This window comes from Trichechus manatus, unplaced genomic scaffold (genome assembly GCF_000243295.1).
Source record: "Trichechus manatus latirostris isolate Lorelei unplaced genomic scaffold, TriManLat1.0 scaffold00021, whole genome shotgun sequence".
In the NCBI taxonomy this organism is placed as follows: Eukaryota; Metazoa; Chordata; class Mammalia; order Sirenia; family Trichechidae; genus Trichechus; species Trichechus manatus.
The window spans coordinates 10,568,653-10,594,022 of NW_004443957.1; the positions used below are offsets into that span (position 1 = coordinate 10,568,653).

General features: G+C 37.5%; 1 protein-coding gene across 3 annotated transcripts in view; it reads right to left on the bottom strand.

Annotated features, from left to right (window-relative positions):
* Nucleotides 1–16,700, bottom strand: part of RC3H1 (ring finger and CCCH-type domains 1) — a 93,514-nt gene extending 76,814 nt beyond the window's left edge. For 2 of the 3 annotated variants that reach the window (XM_023728044.1, XM_004372831.2), the window contains exon 1: nucleotides 16,444–16,676. The gene's annotated coding sequence lies outside the window, so the exon portion shown is untranslated. Of the gene's footprint in view, nucleotides 1–16,443 lie in introns of all 3 variants that reach the window. The other variant, XM_023728043.1, reaches the window with a different exon arrangement.
* Between the last annotated feature and the right edge of the window lie 8,670 nt (nucleotides 16,701–25,370).

Consider the following 25,370-nt stretch of genomic DNA (forward strand, 5'->3'; position numbering starts at 1 on the left):
ATGGAACATTTTCCAGAACAGACCACATATTAGGCCATAAAGCAAGCCTTAACAAAATCCAAAGCATCGAAACATTACAAAGCATCTTTTCTGACCATAAAGCCATAAAAGTAGAAATCAACAACAGAAAAAGCAAGGAAAAAAAAGTCAAACACATGGAAACTGAACAACACCTTGCTCAAAAACTACTGGGTTACAGAACAAAGAATGGAGTACGGAAAGGGGAAAAAAAAAGACTAACTTTACAGTGGAGAAACCCGACAAACACTACTTTAGCCAGGTGATCAAAGTCAGTATCAACAGTCATAAATCATGTTAACAGTATGTACATAATGTGATGAAAGTGGCACTTTGAGATCTTCCTCACAAAAGCCCATAACCCCAGTCTAATCACAAGAAAAACAAAAAACAAAAACCCAGCACATTCCAATTGAGAAGTGCCTTAGCTTCTGCCAGAAACCAGTTCCCCCTATTCTTTATACTGATACTGAGTTGTTCATCTTTCTCTCAGATACCAATTAGAAATAAGGGGACAAGATTACATTTTTTCCCTCAAGAAACACACATTATATAGATAGTTGTCTTATGAGTAATCATCTGTAACACAAGCATGCTAAAGCACATCTTGCTATGATGCTGAACAGGTTTCAGTAGTTTCCATATTAAGACAGTGTCTTGGCTGGGTTCTCTAGAGTAGCAAAATCTGTGAAGTGTATAAATATATACAGAGAGAGATTTATATAAAGGAAACGGCACACGCGGTTGTAGAGGCTAGAATGTCCCAAGTCCATGGGTCAGGATAGAGGCCTCTCCTGACTGACATAGCCACGGGCGGCTGGCGAACCCAAGATCAGTAGGTCAGACAGCAGGGCTCTTGCTCACAGGCTGCAAAGATTGATGAATCCTGAGATGAGCAGGCAAGATGGCAGATAAGCTGCTAGCTCAAGCCCCAAGAACTGGAGGTCAAACCAACAGGAGACAGCTGCAGGATCCAGAGTAAGCAAAAGCCCTAGAGCCTTGCTAGGAAGTCCACTTATATTTGATCCAGGCCACACCCCCAAGGAAACTCCCTTTAAACTGACTGGCTGCTCACAGCAGATCCCATCACAGAAGTGATCGTATCATCATACGACTGCCAAACTACATCATAACTGCCAAACCACTGAGAATCATGGCCCAGCCAAGTTGACATACAACCTTAATGATCATAAAGGATACCCTACAATATATCTGACCAAACCAGTGTAGCCGAGTTGATTCTGACTCATGGTGACCCCATGTGTTTCAGAGTAGAACTGTCCTCCATAGGGTTTTCATGGTTGTGGTCTTTTGGAAGCAGAATGCCAGGCCTGTCTTCCAAGGCATCTTTGAGTGGGTTCAAGCTGCCAGCCATTCAGTGGGTAGTCCCAAGTTTAACCCAGTTGCACCACCTAGGACTCCATACTTGACCAAAAAACCAAAAACCAAACCTGTTGCCACCCAGTCAATTCTGACTTATAGCGACCCTACAGAACAAGGCAGAACTGCCCCACAGGGTTTCCAAGGAGCGGCTAGTGGATTTGAACTGCCAACCTTTTGGTTAGCAGCCAAACTCTTAACCACTGTGCCACCAGGGCAGTACTCCTCAAAACTGTCAAGATCATCAAAAACAAGCAAAATCTGAGAAGCTGTTACAGCCAAGAAGAACTTAGAGAAACATGACAACTAAATGTAATGTGGTATCCTGGAACGGAAAAAACACATTAGGTAAAACTTCAGAAAATCTAAACAAAGGATGGACTTTAGTTAACAATAATGTACCAATATTGGTTCATTAATTTTAATATATGTACCATACTAGAGTCCTGGTGGCACAGTGGCTAACAGTTCAGCTGCTAACGAATATGTCAGCAGTTTGAACCCACCAGTTACTCCTTGGGAACCCTATGAGGCAGTTCTACTCTGTCCTATAGGGTCGCTATGAGTCAGAATCGATTCGATGGCAATGGATTTTGTTTTTTGGGTTTTTTTGGTACTACACTAATGTTATGATGTTAATAATAGGGGAAGCTGTGCAGGCAGGGATGCGGGTGCAAGGTATGGGAACTTTCTGTACTATCTGTTCAATTTTTCTGTAAATCTAAACCTGTTCTAAAATATAAAATGCAGATAGTCCTCAACTTACCATGTATTCAAGTTACTGCAAACTGCACTTATGACAGATCATTTTTTTTTTTGTACTACATACATTGTTGTAGCATGTAATTTGCTGTTGTTATTCTCAGATGTTCACTCGCAGATGTTTATATGCAATGTTTCTAAACCCCAAAGACAAATAAAGACCAGATTCATAAAGATACTGATAATAAAAGCCAATAATAATGAAAATTTAAAAAAAAAAAAGGTATTCAACTTATGTCAGAATCTACTTATAACGGAGTTTTTGGAACGGAACCCTGTCATAAGTTGGGGACTACCTCAATAATAATAAAACGAGAAAGAAAGTCAAGGAAACCATTTTTGTTTTTCCTATAATTTGTGCCAATGTTACAAGCAGGGAGATTAGCCATAGGTAAGCCTTACCAAACACTACCCAACTAGACTCCAATCAATCATTTTCAGCACTTTCAAGTTTTCCTGAAACGTTCCTTTTATCCCAAACCTTATAATTAAAGTTTAAATTAGAATCTTATTTATTTCTCTACTCCTTTCTTATTTTTTCTCTGGCATATCCAAGCTATATACCTTTACTGTTTGCTTCGTCTAAAAAGAATTCTTATTTTGATCATCACTAATTATTTTTGGTCTTATGCTATTATTTTACTATTTGCTAGCTGGCAAGAAAAAAAATTAACTGTAAGTCCTTTACTTTCATTATGCTAACATACTATTTCTTACAGTAATCATGGTACAAGATTCTCCACAAAATGTCTTTACCTCTTGTCCTTTAATCTCCTCTTTTCTCAGAGTTCTCAGCAACATGATGACAAACTGTGGCCAAAATGTAATCTCTGAATTTAACATCATTCATAAATTATACAGTTTTAGATGATTTATCCTCTAAACATTACAAAACAGACATTTATAAACCAAAGACATTAAAAGCTTAAAAATCTAAGTATTTATAGCCCAAACAGTTTAATATTAGAATCAATTTATGAGGTATAAGTGCAATTAAAAAAAATCTTGATGGTTACTTTTTACAATAAACAAGTATTTGTTTTATAATGAGGAAGCACACACAAATATTTCCACTTTGGAAGGGTGGAAACGCACCTCAAGGTTTATGTACCCAAATACAAAATCTAGGTTTTTGTTTGATTATTTTAAGCAGATAACTTACATAGTATGAGCAAAAGAGTCAATTTATTAAAGTTGGCAAACTTAAGAGGAAAAAACTCTCAATTTTGTTTAACTACCTTTTAGAGGGCTTTTGGAATACTACTTATCAGCAAGCTATACTGGCATTCCTGTCTTTGAAGGAGATTATCACAAAAGCAGCTAACAAGTGAGCAATATAAGCAAATGGAGACTCACAGGAATGATGAATTCTAAAATAGTAACAACAATTTACTATGGGTCAAAATATTCTAAAAAGTTGAAGCACATTATCTCATTTAATTTGCATAACCCTACAGTTTTTTGTTTTGACTTTTAAGATTTTTTTCTTAGGTTTCTGAATCATTTTTTATGGTAAGCTCAAATATGGCCACAATTCCTCCCATCCCCTTTATAATCTGACTTTGCCACTCTTTCCATAAAGAGATAGGGTCTAGGCCCCTTGAATGTGGGTAGCCTTGTGACTTGCTTTGCACAGTTGAATGCAGCAGAAGTGATGAGAGAGCCCCAGAGCTTAGGCCTCAATAAGCCTTGCCACCTCCACTCTCACTCTTAGAACGTGGTGCCACCACGTAACAAAGCTTGAACTAGCCTGCCAGGGAATGAGACCATGTAGAACAGAGAAAAGGTGTCCCAAGACAAACCCCTGAACAATCAGCTCCAAGTTGCCAAATGACTTAAGCCACATGAATGACCTCGGGGAGATCAGCAGAAGAGCCATACAGCTAAGCCCAACCAAGCCCAGCCCAAATTGTCAACCCACAGAATCGTTGAGTTGATTTACAAATAAAATGGTATTGTTTTAAGCCACTAAGTTTTGGGGTGGTTTGTTACTCAATACTAGTAAAACCAGTTGCTGTCAAGTTGATTTCGACTTATGACGACCCTATAGTACCTGGTAACAGTCTACATAATTAAGATATAACAATTAACATTTACAAATTTCATCAAAGCTTTTTGAGAAAACAGTAATACTGAATGTAATATTGATATTTGAATCTGAAGGGTTCTCAATTGAATTAGAATCTTTTAAAAGACAGTGAATCGATCCTCTTTTTAAGGCCCTCAAAAATGCTGATACTGAAGTACAACCTGCCTAAGTTTAGCTCCTTAATCCTGCAGCATAAATATTAGTAATTAAAAGGAAAAGCATCGAAGTATACCAAAACAGTACATTTTCAAAGCAAAGCATGAACCCCTTTTGACTTAAAAATATGTACCACTTAAGTGCAATATAAATCTACCTACCTAGTAGTTTCTTCAAATTTTCCAATTTAACACTCTTAAATTGTCCTACATGCAAGAGTCCACTGATGTGTCAGAACAGCATTACTTTTAATACTGATTCACATACTCCCAAATTAGATATTGTCAATCCTTACTGGTTACAATCTAAAGACTGAATTTCCTTACCATCATCACCTTAATCATCCTAAGTTATACTTGGTTTTTACCTACCTACTTACAACTATCTTTATATACTCCCCAAATCTTTTCCCCCTCTATGTCAAAACTGAGAGGAGGACAGGAGGATTCGAATGTCAAGCACTTACATGTTATTTCATTTAATCATCCAACAGCCTTCTGAGATAGATATTATCATTTCCATTTTACTGATGAAGGAAGGAAAGAAAACTGAAAATGATTCCTCAGTTTGAATCCACATCTGTTCAACTCCAAAGCCTGTACTTTTTCCACTATACCACAATGCCTCCCAACTTTCACCACCTTTAATTTTTAAATTATATTTCTTAATAATATTTTACTAGTCAGCTATAAGTAAAGATTAAATTAAATGATGCTTATTTTAGGCTTACCCTGAGCATGACTGTTTTCAAATTAAATAGATTTAGTACAGTGACCTTGGAACTGTTTAAGCTTACTAGTTTATTTTTTTTAATTGCAGCAATTACTGTATGTCTTTTGGAGAGAACCACAAAGAATAACTTTGTTTTAAATATTTTAGCACGTTTCACTGTAGAAAGAAGCAAGTGACATCTTGATTATATATATTTTAAGATACTTAAAATGTATTGAAGTATAACCTATCTATAGAAAACTGTACAGATCAAGAGCATTCAACTCAATGAATTATCACTAAGTGAGTATACTTGTATACCCAAGATATACATTACCAGAACTCCATAGGCCCTCCTCCAGAATGATCCCACCAAATCATTATTCCTTTACTCTAGGTTCCCTAAAGTTCACTACTACCCTAACTTCTAACACTACAGATTAGTTCTGCCTGTTTTAAAACTCTATATAATGGAATCATCAGTATCCAGTCTCTGGTATCTGGCTTCTTTTACTCAACATTATATTTGTTTAATTTTTTTTTACATTTACATTTTTAACTGTTACAAAGTATGCAAGTTAAATCGATCACAGTTAGGAATCTACCCTTAATGAACTCATTTTTGGACCAATGATAGCATGTGGCTTCTTTTACTCAACACTATATTTGTTTATTTATTTATTTTTTTTTACATTTATATTTTTAACTGTTACAAAGCATGCTAGTTAAGTTGATCACAGTTAGGAATCTACCCTTAATGAACTCATTTTTGGACCAACGATAACATGTGAATTTTGAATGAAGCAGATTTCTGCAAGGAACAAAAATGGGTGACAATTAACAAAACTAGAGGACAAAGAGTTCTCTGTTACCCAAGAAAACAAAGCAACATATGTGTCACACCATAGTCTGCACTTTTTTCCTTTAGCTCCCTTTTATTTCTTTTTTCTAGATAGCCTGTGTCTTCGACTTCCTTGTGGCATTTGGTGGCCAACATAGGGCTTTGATTATTCTAGAACTGGGCAACAAAAAGAAAACACGCAGATGTATTTATAATGGGTAAGCTGCATACAGAACATACCTCTTTTGCAAATGTTGGGCAATTACTTAAGTGTATACTCTGATCTAGGATTTTACAGCATTAAAGATAAAAATATATTTAATAATAATAGAATAACAATAATAATATTGGTATTATTAAAATGTACTGGCCAAGGCTTAAGACATTTCCATTACTTTCTATTTATTTTTATGCAGTTCTCAACAAAAAATGATCAGACCCAATGCTATTCTTTCCCCTGGGCTTTAACTATTCTCTATCACTTCTATGACCATTTAACACTAATAGGAATTCTTATTTAATACGGGCTTTGAACAAGGTTGTGAAGAAAAAAAAGAGGAGAATAAAGAGATCTACAATGTAATCCCAACTCTGCTCTGAGATCTATATACTTCTGATAAATATTCAAAAGGGTTGGGGGAAAAAAGTGTAGAGAAAAGTAAGAAAAAAATTACCCCAGATTTTAAGTACAAACGAGTGGTCTAAAAGATGATATTCTCATGGGAAACCTAGGAAACCATACTCTAACTGGCAATATTCAGAAAAGGCTGCTTCTTTGGAGGAGTAACGATTTTAAACTATATACACTTTAGGCTGCTGACAGCATAAGCAACAAAATACAATAGAGAAAGCACTGAAAATGTAGATTTGATGTGTTTAATGCTTCTGTTCTGCCCCCCCACCCCCACCCCGCCCCAGTTCATTGAGTAGTAACTGGGGTCTTAAAAGCTTGCAAGTGGCCATCCAAAGTACAATTGGTCTCTATTCTTCTGGAGCAAATAGTGGAAGAAGAAAAATCAGGAATACAAAGAAGAAATGGAATGCAAGGTCCACTGTCTCCATGAACAACTGACTCCTCTGCCATGAGACCAGAAGAACTGGATGGTGCCAACTACCATTACTTAACATTTTGATCAAAGATCCCACAAAATAATCCTGATCAAAACGGGGGCAATGCAGAACAGAATTCCAATTCTTACGGAATCTAGATTCTGGAGTCACTGAGGATGGATGAAGCCCCAAAATTACTGCCCTGAGATAATCTTTAAACCTGAAACCTTAAACTAAAAATATCCCCCCTGAAGCCTTCTTTAAACCAAATAGTCTAGACTAATTAGTAACGGATGTCTGCTGTGGGCATAGTGCTCTTTTAAAGAACTATCTATACGGGATCAAATTGATAACAGCAATGGGAAAGGTTAGATAGGAAGCTTAGGGGATAGTGAGTGTATGTCAACAGAGGAAGAACACACTGGAAAAGGAGAATGAGAATGGCTGCACAATTTGAAGAATGTAATCAATGTCACTGAATTGCATATGTAGAAATTGTTGAATTGGTGTATGTTTTACTGTGTATATTTTCATAAAGAAAAAAAGAAAAAAGAAAATGTAGATTTAAGGACAAATTGAGGCCATGTAAATAGGTAAGTTATTGTGAGAATGAATATAAATGGAGAACTGGACCTTGACTTAAGTTTCTATCAGCACTCTCCAATAGAACTCCTAAGATAATGGAAATGTTCTCTGTGTTGTCCCATATTATGGCCACTAGTCACGTGTGACTACTGAGCCCTTGCAATGTGGTTAGTGTGACTAAGAAACTAAAGCTTAAATTTTATTTAAAGAGTCACATGTGGCTAGAGGCTGGTATTGAACAGCACAAGTCTACATTAATGACTAATGTGGGAAGAAAATGAGAACGGTAATCTTAACAATTACTTCATGTCTGACCACCACCCCCAAAATACATGTATAGTAAATCCTAACCTATCCAAAGTTTTATATGTTTCTTGAATATTAACATTTTACAGAACATTTTAGATGTTCTAGATCAATATCTTTCTAAAATAATTTTTTTAAAACAGAATTTAAGAAGGGAAATAACATTTATTGAATGGGGACTAGGTATCAGGCACTATACTAAAAAGATATGTTATCTCATTAGAATTTCAAAACAATCTTTAAATAAAGGTTATTACCATTTCTATTTTTAGAGATGAGGAACCATAAAATTTAAATCATGAAAGATGAGAACCTGCTATATCTGACTCCAAAATCTATGTTCTAGTACACTCTGCTCTACAATATTTATTTTTATGATTCCCAAAATTATAAACATAACTGAATCTTCCAACAATGAATTTATTACCAGGAACAATGAATTATATAGCACAATAATGAATAATACTCTCAAGAGTCTAATAAGCTGTTACACAACTAGCTCTAGCCCCTATATTAAATACTACCAAGCCAATGTGTTGTCTTCCTGTCATCTCCCTTGCTGTCCACCCTACCTACTCTCATATCTAATTTATACCTTTTAATCTGCTGTGGGACTGAAAACCAGATAATCAAATTTCTTAGAATTATGTACAAAAAGAGGGCTTCTAAGACAATGCCTTACTGCAGAGGATTTAGTTAATTTTGCGACAACTAAAGGTCTTTTTGCCTGCTTCCTTATTTTAAACTGGGTCCTGGATAGATGAAATATTATATTCTATAATAAAGCTAAGAATCTAGTTATCTCTTTCATTCTCAAATCTTCCACTAAATCATATTTTCAAGCCTAGGTGTCTAAACATCACCTCATTTAAAGATATTACTTTTATGATTAAAAAAAAAAAAACCGTTGCCATCAAGTCGATTCCGACTTATCGTGACCCTACAGGACAGAGTAGAACTGCCCCATAGTTTCCAAGGAGTGCCTGGTGGATTCAAACTGCCAACCCTTTGGTTAGCAGCCATAGCACTTAACCATTACGCCACCAGGGTTTCCATTTTTATGATTAGATTTATTAATTTAGTATACTAGCTTTTCAGTAAATGTTACTACCAGAAATTGAAACTTTTATGCATTAAAGAATTTTAGCAAGAAAGTGAAGAGACAACCTACAGAATGGTAGAAAAATATTTGGTAGTATTAAACCATCTGATAATGGTTTAATATCCAGAATACATAAAGAACTCCTACGGCTCAAAAACAAGACAGACAAACCAACTAAAATATGCACAGAGGACTTAAAGAGACATTTCTCCAAAGAAGATCTAAAATCGCCCAAAACCCATGAAAAGATGTCAAAACCACAATGATACTACTTCACATCTACTAGGATGGCTATTATCAGGAGAAAGGAAGTAAGTGTTGGCAAGGATGTGGAGAAAATTGGAACCCTCATCCATTGCTGGTGGGAATGTAAAATGGTACAGCAGTTATGGAAAACAGCTTGGCCGTTTCTCAAAAAGTTAAACATAGAATTACCCATGACCCAGCAATTCCACTCCTAGGTATATACCCTCAAAGCCTTGAAAGCAGGGACTCAAACAGATACTTGTACACCACTGTTTATTGCAGGATTACTCCCAATGGCCAAAAGGTAGAAACAACCCAAATGTCCATCAAGAGATGAACGTATAAACAAAAATGTGGTATAGCCACACAACAGAATATTATTCAGTCATAAAGAGATATGAAGTTCTTATATATGCTATGGCATAGATGAACCTTAAAAACATTATGCTAAATAAAATGTCAGACACAAAAGACAAATATTGTATGACTCTATCTATATGAAGTATCTAGAAAAGGTAGATGCATATAGGCAAAAGTTTATTTGTGGCTACCAAGGGCAGGTGAGAGGTGGAATGGGGGAGTTACTGCTTAAGGGCTACGGTGTTGCTGTTTTGGGTGATAAAAAACTTTTGGAAATAGATAGCAGTGATGATTGCACAACAGGGTGAATGCGAATGTCACTAAATTGTACACTTAAAAATGGTTAAAATGGTAAATTTTTTGTCATATATATTTTACCACAATAAAATTTAAAAAAAAGGGGGGGGGCGGGGGGAAGTGCCACCAGAACGGATAACTGCTCAGTCCAATATAGAATAGGTCCTTCAATCTTGCAGTTTGCTCTACTAAAATTTTAGCAATATTGACATTTTTAAAGTTGGGAAAGGGGAGCTAAATCTGAAGGGTAAAAAAGAAAAAATTAAATGAGGCATATATAAAAACACAGAAATACAAATATTGACAAAGAGTTGATGTATTTCAATATTTTCCTGAAAAAAGTCACCATTAAAGAAAAGCAGAACTTTTATTGTATTGAATTGTAAATATTTTTATATCTTTTTCTCAGGTCACTTTTTATTTTAAGTTGTTCTTTTTTTTTTGTTTGTTAAATAATATTTTATTGTGTTTTAGGTAAATTAAGTTATTCTTAAAATTAAATTGATAATAAAATTTTCCTTAAAAAAAATAAAAAGATTAGTATCAAATTTTAAATTCTTCTTCCCTACTTAGATCTCCTGTACTGATTTTTAACCCATTACAAATCTTTACTAATAATATGAAATCTGCTTTTCACATCTCACCACAAATTGTAAGATTTCAATTTAATTAGGGGAACTTTGAATTTAAGATGATTAGAATATTTCCAATGCCCAAATTAAAACTTCAAATTTAGCAGCAAATCTAAATTATAAAAGTCCAAATTTTATGACTCTTCATTTCAGAAAGAAAGACATTTTTTTCTCTTTCAATCAAGTAAAACAAACAAACAAAGCTACAAACCAATTAACTGCCTTTGTAAAAGTATCCATGTTTTTGAAGAGGGTCAGGTACAGATAGGCTCAAGAGCAAGGTTTTTGAAATTTATTCAACTAGAGATTAAAAGCAGAGAGTATCAGGCAAATCGTAACTCTAAATATGCTCAAACATTGGCCGAATAAAATAATCAGAAAGTTGGAGTCATAAAAATCAAAGTGTTCTGATAAAATTCTAACAAGCATTTTTTAATAAGACTTTTAAGTCTGTTAATATTCCAAATTTCTTCTATACATTAAGAAAAACTAAAAGGCAAACAAGTTCTAGACATTAGACTACATAAGTATTAGTTGCTCACATTTGTTTTTAATATTAAAATTTAGTTCTCACAACCCAATGAAGTAATACAAATAAGCCTCAGAGTTTGTGTAGAAGAACTCCTTTAGAGTGATATAAGCTAAAACTGCAAATTGCTGTGACTGTCAACTTTTCTTCCACAGAGTCATTGGCAGCGTGCCCTCTGTACTTGAGAGGCATGCAAGAAATGAGATAGTTTTTGATTCCTAACAATTACATCCCAAAGTTTCTTCTGCAATTACAACTGTACATACTACTCTTCCTCAATTATGGCTCAAAATAATTTCATGTTAAATCCAGAGAGACAGAAAGCAGACTGGTGGTTGCTAGGGATTGGGGGAGGAGGGGGCAGTAACTGCTTAAATGGGTACAGGGTTTTCTTTTGGGGTACTAAAAATGTTTTGGTACTAGATAGAGGTGATGGTTGCAAAACATTATGAATGTGCTAAATGTCACTAAATTGTTCACTTTAAAATAGATAATTTTGTTATGTAAATTTCACCTCAATAAAAAAAATTTCACATTAAGAAATATAGATAAAACTGACCCCTTTAGAACTCTTCTCTTCAAAAACATTGCTCATGTTCTTAGATGGTGTCCAGCTACCACCAATGACCGCCCTAACAGGGAACACAACAGAAGAGTCCCTGATGGAGCAGGAGAAAAGTGGGCTGCAGGACTCAAACGCTAGTCAAAAGACCAGACTTAATGGTTTGACTGAGACTGGAGGGACCCCAGAAGACATGGCCCCTGCACTCTCTGTTAGCCCAAAACTAAAACCATTCCTGAGGCCAACTCTTCAAACAAAGATTAGACTGGACTATGGGACATAAAATGATACTCGTGAAGAGTGTGCGTCTTAGCTCAAGCAGATACATGAGAGCAAATGGGCAGCTCCTGTCCAGAGGTGAGATGAGAAGGCAGAGAGGGTCAGGAGCTGGTTGAATGGACACCAGAAATCCGGGGTGGAAACGAGGAGTGTGCTGTCACAGTATGGGGAGAGCAACTAGGGTCACTTAACAATGTGTGTATAAATTTTTGTATGAGAGACTAACTTGAATTGTAAACTTTCACTTAAAGCACAATAAAAAAAAAAAAAGAGTAAAAAAAAATTGCTCATGTTCAAATGCTACTTAGTTCTTGGAGATTTTTAAGATAAAACGCGTTACAAGTTAAATTATTACTATATATGCACAGTAATAATCATTGAGGGGTATACTGATGTCCATTTAAAACATTGCTAAAATGCTTGACAAACATGAAAAGAATACTGCTCTGACTTACATTTGTAAATAATGTCTAAGAAAAATATAAATGAGTCATTTATTCCTCTATAACAGAAAGTGACTCCAATCAGTCAGCTCAACTACAAACGAAAGGTATACCCTATCTCCTGGCTTCTGTTATCATGAACTCAATTTTTTTTTTTTACTATAATTCTTCCCCCAGACCTCAACCAATCAGGAAAACATTGTGAACCAATAATAAGTGTCTAACCTAATATTATATAAGAAATAAGCAAGATTATATAATAAGTAAACAAGTACAAGTCTGAGCAATAATAGATATAAATAAAAACACTAAAGTGAATTGTCTTGGAGATGTAATACATTACTTCAGATCAGTAAACTTCACACGTTAAAATGGAAAGAATCTATCCTAAGAAACTCTGGAGTAAAAAAAATTCCTTTGTATAAATGCCTGACAAAATTAATCTTATACCACAGACTCCAAGGCAAGTCCAAATCCAACCTAGGATCCAGGATTAAACAAAAGAAAAGAGGATCCTACGGAACAGGCTGATTTTGAAATTTATTGCGACTGTTTTGATACAGGTCAATCTGAGGATTTAAATCCATCTGAATCCAACTATGAAGAATACCTGAACCCCTTAGCATTGACAGGGCCAAAGCTAAACCAGGTCAGAACACCATGTCAAGGAACGTCCTGCTCTCAGGTGTCCACTGAACAGAGATCATTTATCAGTTTATGCTTCACTTTGTTGGATGCGAACCATTTTCAAGATATATTTAAGAACAGACTGATTACACCCCATCTAACTCTGTTTTAAGTCCTAAAAGCCGGAGAAGAGAAAGGCTATTAAGTGATCTATGAAACTTTTTCTTTTCTCTTAAAGAAAAAAAAAATTAAATAACTTTAAATGTTGGCTGACCCAATTTTAACATCGACAGTTACTAAAATTGTTTTCAAATTTTCATAAACTATTTCAAAGACACAATTTAGTAATTGTTTATGTAACAAATTAAAGCCAAGAAACAATTACAGCAATAGTACAAATCTGTCCTAGGTATAGGGTATGAGAGCATTCAGATATACTAATAGCAAAAATAAGTTTCTTTTGTGATTCATATGAATAAGCACTGTCCCAAATGTGTAAGTGAATATTTAAAATCCGTTGCTGTTGAGTTGATTCTGATTCGCAGCAAACCTACAGGACAGAGCAGAACTGCTCCACAGAGTTCCCAACGAGCGGCTGGTGGATTTAAACTGCCAACTTTTTGGTTAGCAGCCGAGCTCTTAATCTCTGCACCATCAGAGCTCCAAGGGAATATTTAGCAGGGTACAAATAATAATCATAGAAAGGATATTAGAGCTAATGACTAATACAATTATTATAAAACATAGTTTAAGGTCAAAACAAGTAATGTTAACATAGGAGATGCCTCAAAGTTTAACCGTGAGACATAAACTGACAGTAGTAAAGCATCTAATTTGTGTCACAAGACCTGGGTTTAAATAAGCTCTTTTACCTATTAATTATGTGAACTTTGGGTTAATTATTTAGCTTCTCCTAGCCTCAGCTTCTTCGTATGTAAAGTGAGGACAATACTACCAATGTTAGAGCATAACTAGGAGGATTAAATGAGATACTGCTTTTATTTATTCAACAAATATGCTTTGAAAAACTTAATTTTTATTATTACGTACAAAATCCCCCTCTTCCAATCTCTTCAAATGAATCATACATTAACTTTTAATACTACCAAGAAAATGTAAATCTGATTCTTAAGCTACGGTCCCAAAACTTCTTAGAAGGAACTTCGTAAATATTACTTGAGAAAATCTGAACTGAAGTAATCAAAATAAACATTGATGCTGAAGATATGACTTTCTTTGAGGGATCATATCTTAAAATAGTTTTGACACAAAATAATTAAAAACAGAATTCCCCTAGAGATTTTTCAACATTAAACAGAAACAGGAAAACTGAATAGCCAATTTCAAACATAAAACTTTAACACAAGAAATCTTGGTTTTCCGGAAAATGAGGTAAATTAGTTCTTGATACAACATATTTTTGCAAAACAAAGTACACTAATCACAATTTACAAACTCGTAAGTTACTACAATTGTTCTAATAGGATTAGGGTCACAGACAAATTTAAGTATCATCACAATACAGACTTTATTTGTACTCTGTACTCACCTAAGAAAATTTAGCATGAAAAAAATAAATCACACACTTGAGCACTTAAAGTATCCTTACTGAAACACTTACTCGCTAAAATTTTATATTAGCAGGAACCATGTGAAAGTTGTTCTTTCCTCACCACTTAAAAAAATCAAAACACCCACAACATTACGCTAGGCATAAAATGAAAGCCATTAGTAATATTCATCCCACTATACGTCAAATCCTAAACAACAATAATTCAGCCTCCATGTTTATTAAATGGCAATCTATTTTCTGCCAATTCTCACCGCAGGCATGTTCCAGGAACTAAACTAGGGCTGCTGTTCATAAACTTCATATAAGCTGAAAAATGCTTTTAATTACGACAGATACAAACCAATGCAAATTAGAAATTTACCCTAAACATCGGTGAAAGATACTAACTGGCATCCTCCCTACACAGGTCAATCTTCCTTCATGAACGAAAGCCCTTAGAGATGGACTGTGCAACTGAATGTTAAATAGTGGAAAGTAATCTTCTTTGATGCATCCAACCAATTTTAATATAAATTTCTGCACACCAGGTAGAAACTAGAATAGAAATAACTTTAATCTTTTTTTTTTCCCCCTCACTTGGAAATGAAAAAGCAAGTTTAGGGGAAACAGCAGTTAACTGTTGATGTTTCAGACATCACTATTGTATAAATACAGCAATTACAATGAAGAGCTGTCTCCTGATAAGCCTAAATATTCGAAACAACTTCATTTCTAGTTTTTGAAAATTATAATAAAGTTTTGAAATCTTACAAAATATGCTTTAGAAATCAAAATTTCAAACTCAGAGGAAAAGATTGGTCTTGAATAATTGTAGGACAATTTACTGAAGGCAAAATTACAGCATGAAGCAGAGCAAAAGAAGTTCTACGCCTGGAGATGAACCACTTCTGTCTCCTGAAGGGGTACTTCATTAGGTCCCGTTTATGTTAATGTTTCTTCCACTGCACATTAACAACTCAAGACGGCTCATTTTAAAAAAAAAAAAAAATTCTATTCAAACATTACAATTTGTCTTTCCGCTGCCAGTAACTGGCTTTGTTTCCAGTTCCATGGACTATTCTGGGATGTCAATATATTATTACTACTCCAAAAGAGCCCTTGTTTCACTCTCACCGGGGACGTGGGCATAGCTGATGTTTAGAGCGATCTGATGCTTGGAGATGTTCTGAGAGGACCATCCCTCACTACTCCATCCCTCTTCATCCCTTATCGATAATCAGTTTACCTTGTGTTTTCTGTTGTTGTCGTTGCACTTAAATGTTTTAAAAAGACACCTGCACACACGATTTCCCCACCGCCACCAGGGAGAAAGACTATCAGGCTCGATCTCCAGGAGCTCCGGGGAAACAGACACCGTAAAACCCACTCGGCCAAGGAAGGGGAACGCTTAAGGGGTTGGGGGAGGGAGCAGCCCCGAGGTGGAGGGAGGCAGAGGCGGCGCCTGTTTACAGACGCCTTCACTCTCCCCCACCCCCACCAACTGGGGGTCCAAAAAACATTTCCTGCGCGGACACTCTACCCAGCCTAGGCCGTCGGAGTAACAGATGAGTGGGGTAGCCTTTTAGCCCCCTCCCTCTTGCCAAAGCCTCTCTCGCCCTCCCCCTGGCCAGGGCGGCGCCCGCACCTCCTTACGGCCTACCCACCCGGGCAGGCCCTCCGGGCGGCACGAGGAGGCCCGAGGCCTAAAGGACGCCGGCCACTGACAAGACCCTCGGAGCCGGCGGAGCCCCAGCCGGGCCTGGGGCCGGCCGGGCGGCCACTGCCGCCTCGGAGCAGAGAGTGGGCGATGAGAGCCCCTTCCCCGCCGCGGCTGCCTATTGTTCCCGACGAAAGTCCGGACCCCGGCCGCCCCGCTCCCTCCGTCGCCGCTGCCGCCCTCCCGCTTGCTCGCTCACCGCGCTGGTCAGAGCAGCAGCTCCTCTCAGCTCCGAGTCCCCGCGGCCGTCGCCACCGCCGCGGCGGCCGCAGCCGCTGCCGCTGCCACCGTCGACTCTGACTTTGCCCCAGGCCACCGGGCGACCGCCGCCACCGCCAGCGTCGCCTCCGGCCTCCCACCTGCTGCTGCTGAGGCTGCTCCTGCAGCAGGGGCCATCTTGTTAGTCTGCCTCTTCTTCCTCCTCCTCCGCCCGGTGGCTCGTTGTCCTCGTCCCCTTCCTCTTCCTCAGGCTCCGGCCCGCCTCCGAGACGGGCGGAGACGAGGGTGAGCCTCCTCCTCCGGGGGCGGGGCAAGCGGAGGGGCGGGGCGGGCTCGGGGAAGAAAGCTCTGAGTCACCCGCCACCAACGCCCGGGAGGGAGGCCGGCGACGCTCACCGTCCCTACCCCAAGGGCAGACACGCCGAGAGTTGAAGAACTGGTCGATCCGTCCGCCTTACCCTCCCCTCCACCAGCACCTTTGGGCCCAGTGGACAAGTGCCTAGACGGCGAGGGTGGAATTGGAAAATTTCTGATGTTTTTATCGAATCCTGCACTACCTCTATTCCTTTGGCTTTCTCAGCTCTTGTCTACTTTTGTTTTCTTTTTCACATCTTCCCCCCAGTTTTTTTCTTCTTTCATTCTATTCGGGTTCTCCATCACACCAGCTTTGCCCGAGTCACCCTTCCCACACAGTATTCAGCCTCCCTAAAGGTGCTGAAACAGCCCAAAAGCCCGGACACTGCTCCAAAACGTCTCCTCAGGCCTCTGAACGGGATGAGCTATCTGGGGAGAACCGAGGAAGATTTGGATCATAGAAGAGCTCTTGGATCTAAAAGCTAGACTTGTGACTATTGAAAGTTTCTTCTCATATAAAGGATATCATTTTTGGATTTTGGTTTTGGGGAATGGGAAGCCCTTTCAAGACAATTCCGTTTAGCCAAAACCTTCCTTTTGAAAAGGGAGAGAAATGGAATTCTTTTAATACTATACAGTCGTAATTTCAAAATAAATCGTCTAGAATAGAGGAGAGAAATGGTCCCCAAATAAACACCCGTTTAATACTCCTCACTCTGCACTATTGCCTTTTTTTCATTTCAGGTCTTGGCCAAGAGAGCAGAGATTTTACTTTTCTGTCCTTTCTTCACTGTATACATTGCCAAAAACAAGAAAAGTGCTATATTTAGAGAAGTTTCTGCCTTTCACTTGATAAATTCAATCACGTAACAGATAGTGTTTTTATATTATTTGTAAAACGTGTATCACACACCTCCCTAAACTCTTACCAGGGAAGAGTTCTTTTTAGTTGCTGACACCCTCCTGCTACTCAGATTTCAGCTTCTTTTTAGAAAATCTATTGATGTCTTTCTTGTTGATTGGAATTTACTCCCTTTGAAGTAGGCTAAATCTGTAACCTCTTCAACCTACTAAATAGTAACCCCAGCCCTACAAATGGGCAAACTTCTGGCTACCACAGTGGAATTAGATTAGCATGTGCTTTTTTTTCTCTCTTGGATAGCCTTTCCCTCCTCAAACAGCCAGGCCACTGCCCCCTGCTAGGAAAAACAGATTAATCTGTTTCTCTTGCTTTTCCTCCTCCTCCCTTTTTCTCACTCCTAGGGAACCTTCCACAACAGAAGGTTATAACAGCTGTTGCCAGGCAAACATGCCAACTTCCCTGTTCAGGCAAGCAAGTAACCTAACTTCCATTACAAGCAACCCAGATAATGTAATTTCTTTGGACTATTAATAGTTGTACCACAGTTGGTAAGGCCTCTTTAAAGTTCCCTTATAAAATATGTTTGCACAACTCTGTGAACACACTAAGAACTATTGACTAGTTTACTTTAAATAGATGAGTTTTTTATTACTTCATCAATATTTCAATTAAAAAAAAAGTTAAAAATGGAGGGGCTTCCCAAAGCTCATTTTCATGATATAATTCGACAGATTTGGAAGAAAAAGGAGAAACACTGCTTAGAAAGAAATATTAAGTGCTTGTAATAAAAACTAATTTATGAGAAGTCATTTGTATGTTTTGAACTCTTCAGTTAAGCTAGAAGTATGAGATACATTAGAGGATAATTTGTTCCTTGAGTTTGAGTCTATTTAGAAAAGTATAATGTGGTTAAGCAGCAAGAAAAATGAAAGATATTCTGGATTTTAATAAATTAACAACTTAGTATAAAAATTTTGGCTAATGAATTAAGCTTCCCCCCCCTCCATTTTGCTATCTACTTTTTTTTTTTAATAGTTATGCAACAGTAACATTTTGCAGGGAGTTAAGATTTGCTGAAAGTTAATATAAATAAAACTGAATAACCCCAAAACCCATTGCCGTTGAGTTGATTCTCACTCATAGCAACCCTATTTTGGTTTTAAAACTAAGTAAGACATGATGAAATTTAAATAGGATATGTATACTTAAATTTCTAAGCTCCCTTTCAAAATCATATGATTTATTTTAACCCATTGAAATTTGTATTAATTGTAGTGAAATAAATAGTGCTTGAGACACTTGTCAAGCTAAAATGATAAATTAAGAATGAATTACTAAAGACAAAGAGCTTAAATGTGTTTTACGGTCATTTCTGCTTAGAAATCACTATTTTGTAACTCATACAATTTAAACAATTTACTTTTATTTCACATTTAGTATCAATTCTGTTGTGCAATGGCTAGAAATTTAGACTCTGCCTTGGTCTCCGCCACAGATACACTATGAGTTGTTTTATATAAAGCACTTAGAACAGTACCTGACACGTAGTAAGTACTCAATAAATGTTTTTTGAAAATTCATTTTAAGTATATGTCATTATAGTCTTCAGTTTCTTGATCAGTCAAGTAAGGATGACAAGTCATCAAATATATTTCTGCTCTTAGCATTAACCCGAAAAAAAAAAAAGATTAATGCTATTTTTAAGATCATACATAAATTCGGTAAAATAATGCCCTATGAATTTTTCAATATAGTTTCTGATATGCCTGTACTATATTGTTTCTCCTTTGATTTTTTTTTTTAGAATAACCTGTAATACATTTTTAAGCTACTACGTGATCTAAAATTGCTCTAAAATATGTAATTGTCAACCAAAAGCACCGTTTCTCGAATTGTTGTTAGTTGCTATTGAGCCAATTCCAACTCATGGTGACCCCATGTGTGCAGAGTAGAACTGCTCCATAGGGTTTTCAATGGCTGTGATCCCTTGGAAGCAGATTGCCAGGCCTGTCTTCCAAGGCATCTCTGGTTGGGTTTGTACTGCCAACCTTTGGACAGAGTAGAAATGCCCCATAGGGTTTCCAAGGAGCAGCTAGTGGATTCGAACTGCCAGATCCTTTGGTTAGCAGCCAAGCTCTTAACCACAATGCCACCAGGGCCCTGAGACTAAGAAAAGTTAGATAAATAACATATCTACCTAACTCTTTGTTTATAGATAAACATCATGTTAGTGAGGAGGGATTTGGGGGAGGGGGCAGAGTAGGAAGCAAGAAATACAAAGATGAATAAGGCATGTGTCCCTGCTTGAAAGAAATTTAACAATCTAGTGGGAGGAATACAAGAAGATATGCATGTAGACAACTGGAGTATAAAGTAGCTTGATCCATAGAAAATATAAAGTTCTATGAGAGTTAAAAGGAAGAGGTAGTAGGAATCTTCATTCTAATGTCACAGAACCTTCCTTTTGACAGGCGGAAGTACTATGGTATGAGATGTGTACTCCAAACCCAAAACCAAACCCATTGCCATCTAGTCGATTCCAACTCATTGCCACCCTGTACTCAGAGGTATAGAAATGCAATCAGTTTTCAATTCAGGATAGTTTGGGGGAGAAAATGATACCTACCCTCAAACACACACGTGTACAAAATAGGGAGTACTGAAGCTAAGTCATTTGGATTTCCTGAACTACTTTAGATAAAGTAGGGGTGGAGGGGTCAGGAGGCCTAACTAGTTGAGTCCTCTCCATCCTCCTCAGCCTCTCCTTCTGCTACAAATAGATTCTCCATGACCTTCTACTCTTTTCCCCAGTCCACACCATTGCAACCCTCCTATTACCAGTGTTCATTAAAATAAAAAAGAAGCAGAGAAATGTGTCCTAAGCAATTGCTCTAAGGAAATTCAAGGAAACCAATAGTGTCCGACCTGTTGTTGTTAGGTGCTATTGAGTCAATTTTTGACTCATAGGGACCCCATATGACAGAGTAGAACTACCTCATAGGGTTTTCTTGGCTGTAATCTTTATGGAAGCAGATTGCCGGGCTTTCTCCCCTTCCTCCCACAGACCAGCAAGTTCGAACCATCAGCCTTTCAGTTAGCAGCCAAGCACTTAACCACTTAACTATTTGTACCACCAGGGCTCCTTAGTGTCTTAATTACCCTTCAGCTTTATAGTCCAGTCCCGAACCAGGTCCAAGTCAGCATCTGCCAACTAGGCCTAAGGTTGCCTTAGATTCAAGGTAACAATCCAAAGTAATCATGGGAGATATAGCCCAAGTTAGTTTTGGGATTTCCGGAGTTAGATCTCTACAGACTTGATTCCAAAAGGGTTAAATAAAATATTTCTGAGTCCTGCCTGAAATTGCTTCTAAACTGGCCTGCCTGTCAAAAAGGCCTCCAGCCCAACATCGAGCATGTCTGAACTTCAACTCACCACCTGAGACTTATCCCAGGGTAACGGTAAACAGAACACCTTTAGGGAAGACGCACCAGACAACTTTCAGCAAAGAGACCCATTTTATGCACTGCTCTAACAGCATTTTTTAAATTTACCCAGTTAAACCTGAAGCTTCTCTTTTTGTAATTACCTCTTGCATCATAAAACACTGATACTTTATTGGGTGTAATTTACTAACAACAAGTAAGATAATAGGATAAAAATATTGATTACAAAAATTATCCAAATCATACCACAGTTAGTTATCAGAAAACAGACACCAGAATTTGAACAGATTCAAGATTAATACGAAAGGATGAATCTTTGCTAATGATTGGAACTTCATTTGGAGCTCCATCTGTTGAAATAGGCAATTTTAAATATATTGAGATCAAATACATTTTGTAACCAAATGATATCCTCTAGTACTGATGCATGCTGAATATTTCTTGTGCAAATACTAGGTTTATTATTTTGTCATGAGTAGTCAGTCAAGAAAACGTTAGACATTCATGTGTAAATCATTCAGGAGATCAGAATTTGAAAGTTGTTCTTTAAACAAGATAGTGAGGAAACTTCCTTTTGCCCCATGCCTTACTTTCTAGGATCTGAACTTGAGGGAATCTTTAGGGTTCTTTATGATGTTCAAAGAGGTTAGGAGTGAAAGATGATCTTCACCACTTGGAAGCAGGTCACAAATCAGGTAGGAAGATATCTCTTACAGTAGATTTCTCATTGAAGATACTGTCCACCTTCATGTAACTCAATGAGTTCATTTCTCTTTTGTTATCCTCTAATTTGAATAAAGTCTTATTTGAATGTTCCAGCCTTTCCTCAGCTGGGTTACATTCTATTAATGGGAGAGTTTTGCAACCATGTTTGGGACAGTCATTCTTATACAGGCAATGGGAAATATCTAGAGCATTCCAGAGAAAAGGCAAAACTAAGGGGCACGATTCAGAGCCCTTCTCCACCTGGTTATTTTTCTTCTATTGTCAGTCTTGGACAAGCAGAAAGGCAGTTCAAACCCTTGTTTCACCACTTAGTAGCTTTCGGATAGGGCAAGCTTCTCTTATATCTCTCATATCCCTGAAAGATGGACAGATGTAATGAACGTTTATAAGTTTTTGGCTGCCCAGCGTCTGACCCTTACTAGCTGTGTGATCTTGTACAAGTTAACCTTAGAAAGCTTCAATTTCCTTGACTATAAACAAAATGTAAAATATATCCAAGATGGTTTTATGGAGATTAAAGTAAGAAAATACATGTAGAGCATCTAGTACAATGGTTGACATCTACTAGGTACTCAATGAGTGAGAGTTATTAAAATTATACTAGGTACTGCATGTTACATTAGGCTAGTGATTTTGATTTTTATCTGTGAACTTTTAAATACTGTGTATCTCCAGCTCTGACTCTAGAAATTGTGATTTGGGGTGTTGGTGTAGGGCCAGGCATTTTACTTTTTTTTAACGGGTGATTCCATTCTATCACCTAGGATAAGAAACACTGATGTAGATCAAGGGTCCACAACCTTCTTTGGTAAATGGATGGATAATAAATATGTAGGCTTGGCAGGCCATACATTCTCTGTCACAACTACTCAACTCAGTCACTGTTATATGAAAGTGGCTATAGACAATATATAAACAAATGAGTGTGGCTGTGTTCCAATAACACTTTATTTACAAAAATAGACAAAAAACAGGTGGTGGGCATGATCTGGCCCATGGGTTGTTGTTTGCCAACTCTGTCTTGTATGAAGAAAAATGTAATTTGCTGTAGCCCGGAAAAGTATATTATCGTGTTCAATAGCATCAGCATTAAAAGCCTTATATGCAATGACCAATGTTTAGTGCTATACAGAGTTAATTAAATAGTGTCCTGCCTTCAAAGGAATTAGTAATCTAAAACAACAACAGCACAGACATAATATTTATAAGCAATCCCTTATGAGTAATTATCACATAAACAGATGACTATGCAAGACTGAATGTGAATCTGAGTTCAGGAGTGGGTGGGTTTTCCTACTGCCCTTGATTTACAAATACCAGCTGAAATAAAAGGAGTACAGGGGCTCATTCAGGAACAATGGTAAAGAGGAGAACAATCCCCAGGGTAGCTTCCCTTTTTCAACAAGAGTCTATAAAGGAGCACCTTTTAAAAACGGCCCTTCAATTAAGATTCCATGGCACTCCACATCACTGAAGTTGCCTTCTCTCAAGTTTAATTTCTGTATCAAAGTACAATTATTTTTAGATTTATCTTCTGAGCTTAGAGGCTATGTTATGGTTGCAGTGAATGACACCAGAGACTACTTTCTTTAACCTGGAACAAAGAAAAATGTCTCTTTTTCTCAATAAAAAAAAGAAATCAAAGACCAAACCCTTGCCTTCGAGTCAATTCCAACTCATCGCAACCCTGTAGGACAGAGCTGAACTGCCCCATGGGGTTTCCAAGGAGTGCCTATTGGATTTGAACTGCTGACCTTTTGGTTAGCAGCTGTAGCTCTTAACCAGTGCACCAGTAGACACGACAAACTTAAAAGAAAAGCCAGTGGATCATTTTGTATGCCTGTGTGTGCATGCATGTAGGGGTATGTTTAAATCAAGTAATCGGTTGTTTTGTAACCTATTACCTACAATTGTAGAAACGATGCAATAGTAGCTTTTGGATAAGGCAAGGTTCCCTTATATCTCTCATATCCCTGAAACATGGACTGGTGTAATGAACATTTATAAGTTTTTAGCTGTCCAGCATCTGACCCTTCCACTGTCTGGGAATCTTCCTTTTGGAAATTTTGGTGGGTAACAGAATCTCCTCTCCCACTAGAGAGGTCAAAAATCCAGTTCCTTGCCTCCACTCCACTCCTTCCACACACATACAGCCAGGGTGAAGGAAAGTGACCTAAACTTGGTTAACTGAATGCTCTTGCTTGGGACTTTGCGTCTGGAGTGAGTGGCACAGATGTAAGTAGAATCCATTCCACTGGCAGCTGTGGCACCCAGAATCTGGTGGGACAATGGCAACCATCCCTGGACTGGTGTCCAGCAGCCACTGGCAATACCAGCTGTGCCTTAACCAGGCCGTTTTATGGCCAAATTTAAGTATGGTTCTGCCTATCTAGCTTCCCTCAATTCCTTTCCTGACTATTGAAACTGTGAATTACTCAGTATTCTTCTAGTGAATTCCCTTTCTGCCAAGATAGTTTAGCATAAGAGGGGAGGGGTCCAGAAATTAAGGGAGTGCAGAAATAATCTGTTTTCCCATTTCTCATACGTTGTTGTTGTTGTTAGCTGCCGCCGAGTCAGCCCCTGGCTCATGGCGACCCCGTGTGTTACAGAGTAGACCAGCTCCATAGGATTTTTTTTGGCTTTTGTCTTTAAGAAAGTAGATCGCCAGGCCTTTTCTTCCACAGAGCCTTGAGTGAGTTCCAACCACCAACCTTTTGGTTAGCAGCTGATCGCAAACCACTTGTGCCACCCAGGCTCCTTAGGAACTCAAGGAATTGCAGAAATAATCAGTTTTCTCATATAGCCACCCTTTACTCAGTTTAATGGGGTTAGCCATGTTTTTTCTTTCTCTGGGCCCTAATCTTATGACCCTAATCATCAGAGTCCCAAAATTTAAGGCTACATCTGCATCCATTTCGCATAAACTGAAATGAATTTGTCCCAAATTATATGCTTACTTCTGTTAACTCAGTTCATTGATTATTCCAAAATAATAAGTCCTCCTCTCAAGCTTTTGATTTGAATTTTTACTATCTGCCAAGAATGTTTAGTGTCTACATTAAAAACTAATATTGCACAGAATTCTGAAGGGAAAGACTACATATAAATCTCTCTTAGCTAAAAATTATTAGAAATGCAAAGTGCTTTTTATTTTTTCTTGAACTCCTTTTGCCAACAAGAGCTTTCCTAATCAAGCATTTCATCTGGGCAATCAATGTCTTGCTTGTTGAAATTACATGAAAAAATAATATTCTTCTTTAAATTTTTTTTTTATTTTTTATTGTACTTCAGGTGAAGGCTTACAGAACAAATAGTTTCTCATGAAACACCAGTACACATATTGTTTTATGACATTGGTTAACAACCCCACAACATGTCAAAATCTAACTTCTCATCCTTTTTTTTTTTGGTGAAAATACCCATAGCCAAAGATACACCGTGTCAAAAATTTCTACATGCACAGTTCAGTGACATTGACTATGCTCTTCCAATTGTGCTGCTATTCTCACTTAAGATGAAGG